Source organism: Nicotiana sylvestris, chromosome 5 (genome assembly GCF_000393655.2).
Source record: "Nicotiana sylvestris chromosome 5, ASM39365v2, whole genome shotgun sequence".
In the NCBI taxonomy this organism is placed as follows: domain Eukaryota; kingdom Viridiplantae; phylum Streptophyta; class Magnoliopsida; order Solanales; family Solanaceae; genus Nicotiana; species Nicotiana sylvestris.
This window is the reverse complement of record NC_091061.1, coordinates 128,816,371-128,828,559: the sequence shown is the minus strand read 5'-3', so window position 1 is coordinate 128,828,559 and position 12,189 is coordinate 128,816,371.

Here is a 12,189-nt window from a genome sequence, read left to right as displayed (position 1 = left end):
CGATGTGTTTTCTGCAGACCTGCCGGGTATGCCACCGGACATGGATATTGATTTTGGTATTGACCTGGTGTCGGGCGCTCAGCCTATTTCTATTCTACCGTATCGTATGACACCAGTGGAGTTGAAGGAATTGAAGGAGCCGCTTCAGGAACTCCTAGATAAGGGGTTCATTTGGCCTAGTGTATCACCTTGGGGTGCGCCGGTTCTGTTTGTGAAGAAAAAGGATGGCACAATGCGAATGTGCATTGATTATAGGCAATTGAACAAGGTAACAATTAAGAACAAGTATCCCTTGCCTCGCATTGATGATCTATTTGACTAGCTTCAGGGAGCGAGAGTGTTCTCCAAGATTAATCTCCGTTCGGGTTATCACTAGTTGAAGATCAGGGATTCAGATATTCTTAAGACTGCTTTCAGGACCAGATATGGTCATTATGAGTTTCTTGTTATGTCTTTCGGGCTGACCAATGCCCCAGCAACGTTCATGCATATGATGAACAGTGTTTCGGCCTTATCTGGATTCGTTCGTCATAGTCTTCATTGATGACATTCTAGTGTACTCGCGTAGTCAGGAGGAGCACGCGGAGCATTTGAGAGTTGTATTGCAGAGATTGAAGGAGGAGAAGCTGTATGTAAAATTCTCCAAGTGTGAGTTTTGGCTTGGTTCAGTAGCTTTCTTAGGGCACGTGGTGTCCAATGAGGGTTGTAGACGTGTGATTTTTGACCCTCCCCGAGATTTTTCATATTTATGGCGTAAAATATTTAATTTAGCCTTAATAGAGCTATTTCAGCTAATTTTGACTCTTTTACTTTATTTCGTCACAAAAAGAAAAATTACAAAAAAAGGTATATAAATTTTAGTTTATATATTTCTTTTAATCTTTAAAAAATATAAAAAAATAGTACTTTATATTTTATCTTTATATAAAAACGAAAGTTACAAAAAATAGTTTTATTAATGTTTTGTAGTTATTTTAATCTTGAAAAAAATACTAAAAAATAGTTTTGTTTTAAATGTCAGTCTTATTTTGGTAGTTATTTTGTTTACGTAGGAGTAATTAAATAAGACCGTATTTTTATTCTCGCTTTGGGGCAAAGAATAACATTTGGGTTCAAACGACCCATTTTTAAGCCTAATTTTCGGACCTAGCCCATAACAATCCGAGCCCACCACACATGGGGGACACACGTGGGGGACACGAACGGAACACGATGACACGGGGAACCCCACCTACACGCATGAGGGACATAATTCTTGGACCTCTACACACTTTTACACGCTACACGTGACTCCCATTTTGAACACACTCTATAACACACAAGACCCTGAAGACTAAAAGGGGGGACGAACTTATTTTTGAAGAGAGAAAAAAACTTTCTCTTCATCTTCTCCAATACAAAAACCATACAAAAACCTTTGAACCTCTCTTGATCTTCAATGAAACCACCACCCCAAACGCTCCCTCCGTCACACCAACAGCCCCCCCTCTCCCATAGTCCAGCCAGAAACTGACCAGGAACAACCACCACTGACCAAATGCCCGTCCCCATCGTCTTCCTCACCAGCTGAACCAGCACGACCCCCACGCCTCAGCTTCTATCAAGCAGCAACTGCTGCTGCTTTCCCGTCGTCACCCCTCCAAACCTCTCCGTCACTGCCCCTCGACCCTACTGCCCAAACTACCAGCGAACCACCCACCTCCTTCACGTCCGTCGACCACTGAACTCCAACTTTGCCAAATGACCCTCAACCGGCACTCCGTCGAACCCAGCCCCTAAAAGTAACGAACGTCCACCAGCAACACACCGGGAAAAACCAGCAACGTACATCAACAGAAACGTTGTCTCCTCCCCCATCTCCACGTCCAGCACACAGTAACTTCTGTTTAGCCCCTCGCGTCTAAATGACCACCGGGAAAAACCAGTAGCAGCCATGACTCATTCTCAGTCCGTTCGTGTTCGAGTTTCTGGCGCGGGCTATTCCATTTGAGCTTTGATGACTGTTTCCATGGGTTCCCGTTCGAGGTTATCCGTTGAGGTCGATGTTGAGGGCTGGTCCATGGCTCTATCCGTTTTTGTTTGTTCAGGTTAGTAAACCTCAAGTATTAGGTAAGGAAACGTTACTTTGAATGTTCAAAGATGCAATATAGAAATTGGTATGGTAATTTTCTGCTTATGTTTTCACCGTATGCATTTTGGTTCATTATTGTGTTATGTTATTCTTGTTTATTTGATGTCATTTGATTAAGTTGTATTAGGTGTTCTATGACATAGTTTGACGTTAATTTGTTCGTCCCTTCATTTGCTTAGTTTGTTTGGACAAAATTAGTATTAGTACATGTTGTTACTACTCCCGAAACACTCATTCGCTTAACTTCTTTTCTTAAACTTTTGAAAAGTTATGAGATTTTAGTTGTAAAGAGGTGTAAGGTTTGGTATTGTTAAAGGTATTAAAAAATGGCATCCTTTAAAAATGGAATTGAGACGAGCCTTGCCAAATAAAAGGCACAAATTGCGGGGCCCTCATAGATGTATATATTAAAAATACGTAGACTTCGGGATGTGCCGTTTAGCGAATTACACGGCCTTCCCCAAAATAATAACGCGTTAGACTCTTTAGGCGCGTATTTTAATAACATTACCTCCCTAAATTCGGGTGCACATTTATGTGACCCAAATCCAAATCTCAACGGAGTCGAAATGTGTCAGTAACCACGGGTGCATTGATGTGACGTGGTTCGAGATGCTTTTTTCACGATGTTGCAATTCTCTTTTAAAAATAATAATAATAATAATAATAATGAAAGCGGTAAAGAGTTAAAATCTGCACATAAGTTCATATTTGTATAAAATCAGATAATCAAGCCGAATATGACAGTTGAGCGACCGTGCTAGAACCACGGAACTCGGGAATGCCTAACACCTTCTCCCGGGTTAACAGAATTCCTTATCCGGATTTCTGGTTCGCGGACTGTTAAACAGAGTCATTCTTTTCCTCGATTCGGGATTAAACCGGTGACTTGGGACACCCTAAATCTCCCAAGTGGCGACTCTGAAATAAATCAACAAATTCCGTTTCGATTGTCCTTTAATTGGAAAAAACTCCTTCACCCCTCGCGGGGCGGAAAAAGGAGGTGTGACAGCTCTGGCGACTCTGCTGGGGATTTAACCCAGAACCACTGGTTCAGGGTTAGAAATTCAAGCTTAGATAAATTGTTATATTCGGTTTTATCTGATTTTGTTACATGTTTGGGCTCAATGTGCTAAATGATGTTTTTACCGCTTTAATATTATTTGAATTGTATATAAACTGTGCCGAAACCCTTCTCTTCTTACCTCCGGGAGAAGCTCGCTGGTCGAGACTCCCTATTCTGTTAGTGTCAATACCTGAAATAAGAAAGAGGTCGGACAAGTTACAAATCCGGACGATCCCGCGGGTCCCCGGTACGTAGCCCCTCCTCGACTCGAGTTGTCCGCTCGGGTACACAGTCTAGAACAAATACCCAGGTTATGAACTTAGAATAACTCAGCTTTATGTCGGATCCCTAGTAGGAACGTTTGTTTGCATCACGTGCATCTGACTTTGGAGGCTCAACACAGGGGTTGGGTCTGTCTAGGACAGATGTACCAAAAAATGAAAATGACCATCCTGATGCATCTTACTTGCTACTACTTGTGCATTTATTTGATTCGGACTTGTGTGTTGACCGGCTTTTGAATATCAGGAATATTGTGAAATTGAGGGGAAAAAAAGAAAAAATAGCGGTTAGGGAGTTAATTGTTTATTTTTGAAAAAAAAACAATGCCCAAATACTGTCGAAATTCTGCCGAAAACCTTGAAAAAATGAAGAAAAGAAAAATGTTTTATTTTATTTCACTCAAAAAATAATATATAAAAAAAGAGTCTTTGATTTTAAGTTTGGAAGAATAGGTGAGGTCATTTTGGTGAAACGAAAAAGAAAAAAAAATCTTCACTTTGTCTTATTTTCTAAATAAAGAAAAAAAAGAAAAAAAATAGTTTGTCTTGCCATGAAAAATGAAAATGAAAAAGAGTCTTGTTTTTAAAATGTTTTTTTTATTTATTTGTTTATGAAAATGCTAAAAATAAAAATAAAAAGAGTCGTGCGTTGAACGTGGTTTTATTATTTGTTGCAAAAAAAATATGTGTATATATAAATCCAAAAAGTATTTTTCTTTATTTCCTTTCTAGAAAAGTTTTTTTCAGACCCCCAATTTTCAAATAAAATCCAAAAATATTTTCCATTATTGGTTTCTTTAGAAAGTCTTTTTAATTGTTTTTTAATAAAAATAATAAAAATAAAAAATAAAAATATTTCCTTTTAATTTCTTCAAAAAAAACGAAAATATTTTCATTCTTCTTTCAAAATTGAAAAGAAAATTCAAAATTCAAAAATATTTTCTAGAAGCATTTCTTTCATTGAAAGTAAAATTCCAAAAATATTTTCTTTCTTCTTTAGGAGTTTTTCTTTCGAAATTCGAAAAAAAATAATAAATTGTAACATCTTTTTTTTCTTTAGAAATCCTTCTTTGCAAAAATGCTCCTTTTCTTCTTTGTAAGTCTTTCCTTCAAAAATAAAATAATAAAGAAAAAAAAGTTAGTTTATTTACTTTATTCATGTTCCCGAACTACGTGGGTTTGATTCTCACCGGATGTGAGATACGTAGGCAACCCTCATCGGGTCCAACCTCCCCTTTTGCTAAAATAACCAAAAACAAATAAATAAACAAAAAACATGTCAAAATTTTAATAAGTTGGGTGATGTCCAATCTCCCCTTTTGCAAAAAAATAGCAAAATAAATAAATAATATATATATGTCAAATTTTAATTTCATCATAAAGAAGTCAGGTGACGCTGTTTTGTCAAGACATAGCCGAATGTTCCCGAGAGGGACGCCGGAAGGCTGACTTTGCATAAGCAGCCACCTTTTGGGTTATGTTAAGATTTGGTCCAGTTGACCCACACAACCTTAAAAATCTTCGTCCCCGAGGCGTTGAAAGGTCGTGTTTGCAATATTGAGTTTTCGATTTTGAAAACGATAAAAAGAGTCATAAATAAGTCGGGTGATGCTGTTTTGTCAAAAATAGCCGAATGTTCCCGAAAGGGACGCCGGAGGGCTGACTTTGCATAAACAGCCACCTTTGGGTCATTGTTTTACATTTGGTCCAGTTGACCCACACAGCCTTAAAAATCTTCGTCCCCGAGGCGCTGAAGGGCCGTGTTTGCAACACCTGGTTTTATTGTAATTTGAAGAAAAAAACAAAGAGTCAGTGGTAAGGTGAATACCGTTTGGGCTTTTGGTCAAAATAAGCCGAGCCAGCTTTGGCATTGTCTTAAACCGTTCTTGCCGAAATAGCCTTAGAGTGTCTTTCAGTTGTCGAAAGGCTATTTTTGTAAAAGAACGGACAAGTTTGTAAAGTGTCATAAAATAATCCTCCCCGGCCTCAAATTCATGTGAAATTTGGAAGGAGCCACATTTGCAAAAATAACAGTTTGGTTGCATTTGTCAAATGGAGAAAGGAAGCTGGCCATTTGTTTTTGGAGTTTGTCAATCTTTTGATTAGAATATGTGGGTTGTTTGATTTTCGAGTTTGTAGGTCATCTTCAAACCTTTGAAACCCAGTTTGTTTTAATATGAAAACTGGAAAAAAAATGTTTATTATTGTTTATCTTTTATTGGTCCGAACTATGCAAGGTCTGATTCATGCGGGAACATGATACGTAGGCAATCTACATAATGTTCGACCACCGCTAAAAAATAAAAAAGAAAAAGAAAGTGAATAAATAAAAAAGAAAAAAAAGGGGAATGGAGGGTTTCCGAAACACTTGAAAAAGGTACAAATAAAAATAAGCCGGGAGGATGCATGCGGTAGGAGCAAAAACATGTTAGAAATGGTTAACTGCCTAAGAATATTGCATCCCCCAACATGCAATTGCAATATCTGTTAAAACTCTAACGCTAACAAGTTTGTTGTTTGTCCAATTCCAAACAGTTAGTTGTTAAAGCGTACTGGCACCATACCATTATCAAACAAGATCAAAAGGGCTTATACCAGAAAGCATGACTGGCTCAGAAAATAGTGTTGAGTCGGAAAGGACGGCACATCAGATGCTGAAGGAAGCGATGGCCAATATAGAAAAAATGAGATTGGAAATGCATGAAATGCAGCTAGCCATGGCTAAGGTGCAAAAGGGGCCCGAACCACTCGTCACTCCTACTTCCCTACCGGGACACACACCGGAATACCCTTCACCCGGCCCTTCAACAAACTTCCCCATTGCCCAATACTACCAAGGGGAAACTTCCTATAATCCCCAAGCTCCACCACCCAAACAAAACCCTCCTCCGCCAATCATCCCCGTCTTCGGGGCACCTCCACCGGCCACACTGCAAAGATCCTCCAGCGAGCCGTTATTTCAGGCTCATGATAACCAGTATTATCCTCCTGAACCAACCTTTAAAGCACCCAAACCATACACTTACACCCCTCACCTCCAACTCCCAGCAGAAACTGAAAGGCCGACTAAGAATCCGGAGCAGGATGAAGTGCTTCGTAAAATGAAAAGCCTGGAGCAATCTGTCCGGAGTATGCATGGATTGGGCAGCCAAGTTAGTGTGGCCTACAAAGATCTGTGCCCTTTTCCTGATGTGCAATTGCCGGCAGGTTTTAAGATGCCCAAATTTGATCTATACGAGGGGCATGGTGATCCCATGGCACATCTGCGAGGTTTCTGTAGTAAGATGAGAGGAGCAGGTGGAAAGGATGAGCTTCTGATAGCTTATTTCGGTCAAAGTTTAAGCGGGTCCGCACTCGAATGGTACACGAGGCAGGATCCTAGCAGGTGGTATACCTGGGACGATCTAGCACAAGCATTTGCGGGTCACTTCTAGTATAACCTTGAGATCGTCCCGGACCGTCTCACACTGTTAAAACTTGAGAAAAAGCCTGGAGAGAGCTTCAGTGAATTCGGATTCCGTTGGAGGGGACAAGCAGCAAGAGTTGATCCACCAATGAGGGAAGGTGAAATGGTGGACTACTTCTTACAAGCTTTGGAGCCAACTTACTTTGGTCACCTGGTGACGGTAGTTGGTAAATCTTTCAACGAAGTAGTAAAAATGGGCGGTATGATCGAAGAGGGACTCAGATCCAACAAAATCCTGAGCTATTCGATGATTAAAGCAACCACTCAGGCCATCCAGAGTGGCGCGGGAGGTGCGCTCGGAAAGAAGAGAGAGGAGGTCGCAACAATCGAAGCAGGTACTGGGTCCAAATCCAGAGTTCCTTCCCCTCACTACCAGCCCAGACCCCATCACCCAAATTATCCACACACTCCATACAACCTTCCACAACCCTATTACCCACCATCAGAGCCACTCTTTTCAGCCTATCATGCCCAAACCTGCCCCCGAGCTCCATATAATCCGCCTCAGTATTATCCTCCGAACAATGTCCGGTCACATGTTCAACCATCAGGTCACCCCCTATGGCGAGCTCCAGCACCACATAATGCATTCTTGCCTTCACAACGTTTTCGAGCACCCAACGACCCTAGAAAACAGGGGCATGGAGGGGAACAAAGGCAAAGAAATAGTTTCACACCGATTGGGGAGTCCTACACAAGTTTGTTTGAAAAGTTAAAGCTTTCTGGCCTGATTCAGCCGCTCCTTGGATATACTCCAGACCCATATGCAAAAGGATTTGATCCTGCTGTACGATGCATGTACCACTCTAATGTCCAAGGACATAGCATTGAAGACTGACGTTCTTTGAAAAAGGAAATAGAAAGAATGATTCAGGAAGGGGTAATTGTGGTCAATGACAGTGACAGGGAGCACGCGAATCCTCTTGAGAACTTGTTGACTGATGTTGATGATACTAAAGTTGGTGATGGTCTTGGCAATGTTTATATAGAGCTCAATGGCTAAAATGTTGTGCTTGGTAGTTGGAAAGACACTCCATTCTTGGGTCAGCCGGAGAGGATCTTTGATGGCTTATTTTGTTGTCATTTCTGTTGTCTGGATTATTCTTAGGGTTGTAATCCGGATATTGTCTTGTGTCAAACCCTCTCATCCTTCCATTTTTGCCACAATGGTTTATTTAGTTTTGTCCAGGTTTGTTTTATGGTGTACTTTGGTTTGTTTTGCTTACTTTGTTATTCAAACCATTTCACCATTAGTCTAATGCAAAATCCGGTCTTTTATTATTTCCAATCATCATTTTTATTTAGTCCTTTTATCATTTTGTTCAGCGCCGATTCTAGTGACATGACATGCGCACATAGTTTGGGCCTAATTTTAAAAGTTAATCATAAAATCCCAGAAAGGTGATCAGAACATCTAAAGGAAATAAGGGCGGTTTGATATTATTCAAAGCTCGAGTCATGTGGAACTGGGGCAAGTAAACATAAAGAAAACCGTTAAAGGCAAGATTCGCCAAATTAACATGAGGGTCGTTCATGATAATGAGAGTAAGAGTGTTGCCCAGCAGTGCTTTAGAGATGACAAATAAAAAGGCAAATGTGTGAATATAATTGTCAAGTACAGCACCATCAGAAGAGGCTACAAATCTTTGTTTAATTGTGTTGTTTGCACTTGGCATGTTTTGAAGACTGGAATGACGAAGGCATTTTATTCTGCTATCTAAACACTTTATCCTTCGTTAACCCCTTTGAGCCTTATTGTTTTTCTTTCGTACCCCTCGTTCGGAATCAGTAGCAACGGCTAGAAAACACAAGCATGGCAGGTAAAGAAAAGAAAAGAAAAAGAAAGAAAGAAAAGAAAACAACAAAACGACAAAAGAGAAAGGAGAAATGAGAAAAAGAAAGAAAAGAAAAGAAAATAATAGGTAAATGGAAAAAGAGGAATTGGGAACTACGTTTGACCTGATTCCTCAAAGAGGATACGTAGGCGCCTCACGGCTTGGTCATAGTGTGCATGGTGTGCATAGTGTAACAAAAAAAAAATTAAAAATCCCCAAGCAAGAAACTGGGGCAAGGGTTGCGTTTGTTGTAAACAAATATGGTTCCGAAGGTTGTAAGTTTGAACCCCAAATTGATTTGTTTTTTGAGCCTTTAATACCCTTTCTTTCTAGCCTATCCAAAAACCCACATTACGGTCCAAAGAAAGACCTTCTGATCAGTCTTCAAAAGATGCCAAGTCAGACAAATGAGAGTCTTATCGGTGAACATAACACTCTGTTCCACAGCAGAAAGGACTCTAATCTCCAGCAGAGAGAGTCATACCGGCAACACTCCAAATCCCCAGCTGGAAAGTGATACAAATGAGAGAGTCTTATCGGTGAAAATCTTCACGGACACCATAAGGCGATGAAAGCTGAGAGAAAAACCAAAATGAGAGAGGCTTGATAGTGAAAACCCTTTGGGCACTACAAGTCGAATAATATTAAGAATCAGATGGGGAATCGCCAAGTCAAGATCTTGAAAGATGATTGACGGCAGAGGATAGGCCACATGTGCATGTCATGATTATTAGAGTCGATATCTGCGTTTGATAGGCTTTTATTTACAGTTTCTCTTGTTAAAGAGTCATCTTTTTCCTTTGTCTTTTATTCGGTTCCCTTTTTGTTTATCTTTCTCCTTTCATAGAAAAAATTCCCCAGTAGAGTCTGTTTGGTCAGAACAAGTGAGAAATGACTTCAAAATCTGCCATCAGCTTTCCAATTATACAAGACCAGATCCGATTAGAACCTCCAAATGGTCTAAGTCAGGAAGGAACAAGCGCGAGGCCAGTGTCAAGAAAGATATCTCCGCAAAAGGAGATTGGCAAAAGGATGGGCGAGTGTCAAGAAGGATATCCCCGCCGAAATCAAAGGTTATTAAAACTCAAGGCCAAGGACCGTGGACAAAGCAAAGAGAGCAATGAGCATGATTTGAGAAATTTATACGAGACTAAAAGGTCGGGGAAATGCCAGTTTTCAAGCTATGCCACAAAAGAAGTGGGATATCCCCAGCAGAAAGGGATTATCCCCAACAAATAATATCATCCCCAACAAGTTTTGGAACACAGAGCAAGGAAGGAGAAAGGGAAAAGCCATCCCAGTAGGAGTATCCCAACCAACCACGTTTTAAACTAACAAATTTTCTTTGATATGAAGCAGGTAAAAGAAAATGGCATTGATGGCGGAAAGGCATGCCACAAGGAAGATTATCAAACTGGGGCAGAAAATTTTCTGGAAATCAGGTATCCACTTGGGGAAAAAGGAAGATAAGACAAGTCTCAAGGGAAGTGGTCTTTGAACCAGTGTTATCCCTAGCATAACAAGTTTTAATGAAGGAAGTTGTATCCCCAGCGGACAGAACAAAAGGATGAAACTTGTGTTCACAAAAAGCAAAAGGCCAGTGTCATCCCCAACAGCCTTCAAAAGAGTGAAGCACCAGTTTTGACAGAATGAAAATCCCCTAGCAGTGTTATCCTCAACAGCGTTATCCCCAGCTGATAACATTTTTATCCCAGGAGGTAAGTAAATAATTCCCAGCAGTGTTACCCCCATCAGTTTCGAGGGAAGACAACACGAGTTTTTAAGGAAAGCAGTTCTGTAAGAAGGTAATTCAGGAGGAAGGAAATGGTTCATGCTTAGGAGACGCACTTCCTAAATTAAGATTTCATTCATAGGAGACGCACTTCCTAGTTTAAATCATTGAGATTTTACCCATAGGAGACGCACTTCCTAAGTTTATTTTTACCCATAGGAGACGCATTTCCTAGTTTAAATCTTTAAAATTTTACCCATAGGAGACGCACTTCTTAGTTTAAATCATCAATGTTTTACCCATAGGAGACGCATGTCCTAGTTTAAATCATATGTTTTACCCATAGGAGATGCACTTCCTAGTTTAAATCATCAAAGTTTTACCCATAGGAGACGCATTTCCTAGTTTAGTTCGTTCTGATTCAACCATAGGAGATGCACTTCCTAAGTTTATTTTCATGCATAGGAGACGCACTTCCTAAATTAAGATTTCATTCATAGAAGATGCACTCCCTAGTTTAAAATAATTGAAGTTTCACCCATAGGAGATGCACTTCCTAAATCTGAAGTTTCACCCATAGGAGACGCACTTCCTAAGTTTATTTTTACCCCTAGGAGACGCACTTCCTAAGTTTATTTTTACCCATAGGAGATGCACTTCCTATGCTTATTTTCATGCATAGGAGACGCACTTCCTAAATTAAGATTTCATTCATAGGAGACACACTTCCTAGTTTAAAATCATTGAAGTTTCACCCATAGGAGACGCACTTCCTAAATTTAAAGTTTCACCCATAGGAGACGCACTTCCTAAATTTATTTTTACCCCTAGGAAACGCACTTCCTAAGTTTATTTTTACCCATAGGAGATGCACTTCCTAAGTTTATTTTCATGCATAGGAGACGCACTTCCTAAATTAAGATTTCATTCATAGGAGACGCACTTCTTAGTTTAAATCATCAACGTTTTACCCATAGGAGACGCATGTACTAGTTTAAATCATATGTTTTACCCATAGGAGTTGCACTTCCTAGTTTAAATCATCAAAGTTTTACCCATAGGAGACGCATTTCCTAGTTTAGTTCGTTCCGATTCAACCATAGGAGATGCACTTCCTAAGTTTATTTTCATGCATAGGAGACGCACTTCCTAAATTAAGATTTCATTCATAGGAAATGCACTTCCTAGTTTAAAATAATTGAAGTTTCACCCGTAGGAGATGCACTTCCAAAATCTGAAGTTTCACCCATAGGAGACGCACTTCCTAAGTTTATTTTTACCCCTTGGAGACGCACTTCCTAAGTTTATTTTTACCCATAGGAGATGCACTTCCTATGTTTATTTTCATGCATAGGAGACGCACTTCCTAAATTAAGATTTCATTCATAGGAGACACACTTCCTAGTTTAAAATCATTGAAGTTTCACCCATAGGAGACGCACTTCCTAAATTTAAAGTTTCACCCATAGGAGACGCACTTCCTAAATTTATTTTTACCCCTAGGAGACGCACTTCCTAAGTTTATTTTTACCCATAGGAGATGCATTTCCTAAGTTTATTTTCATGCATAGGAGACGCACTTCCTAAATTAAGATTTCATTCATAGGAGACGCACTTCCTAGTTTAAATCATTGAGATTTTACCCATAGGAGACGCATTTCCTAGTTTAAATCTTTAA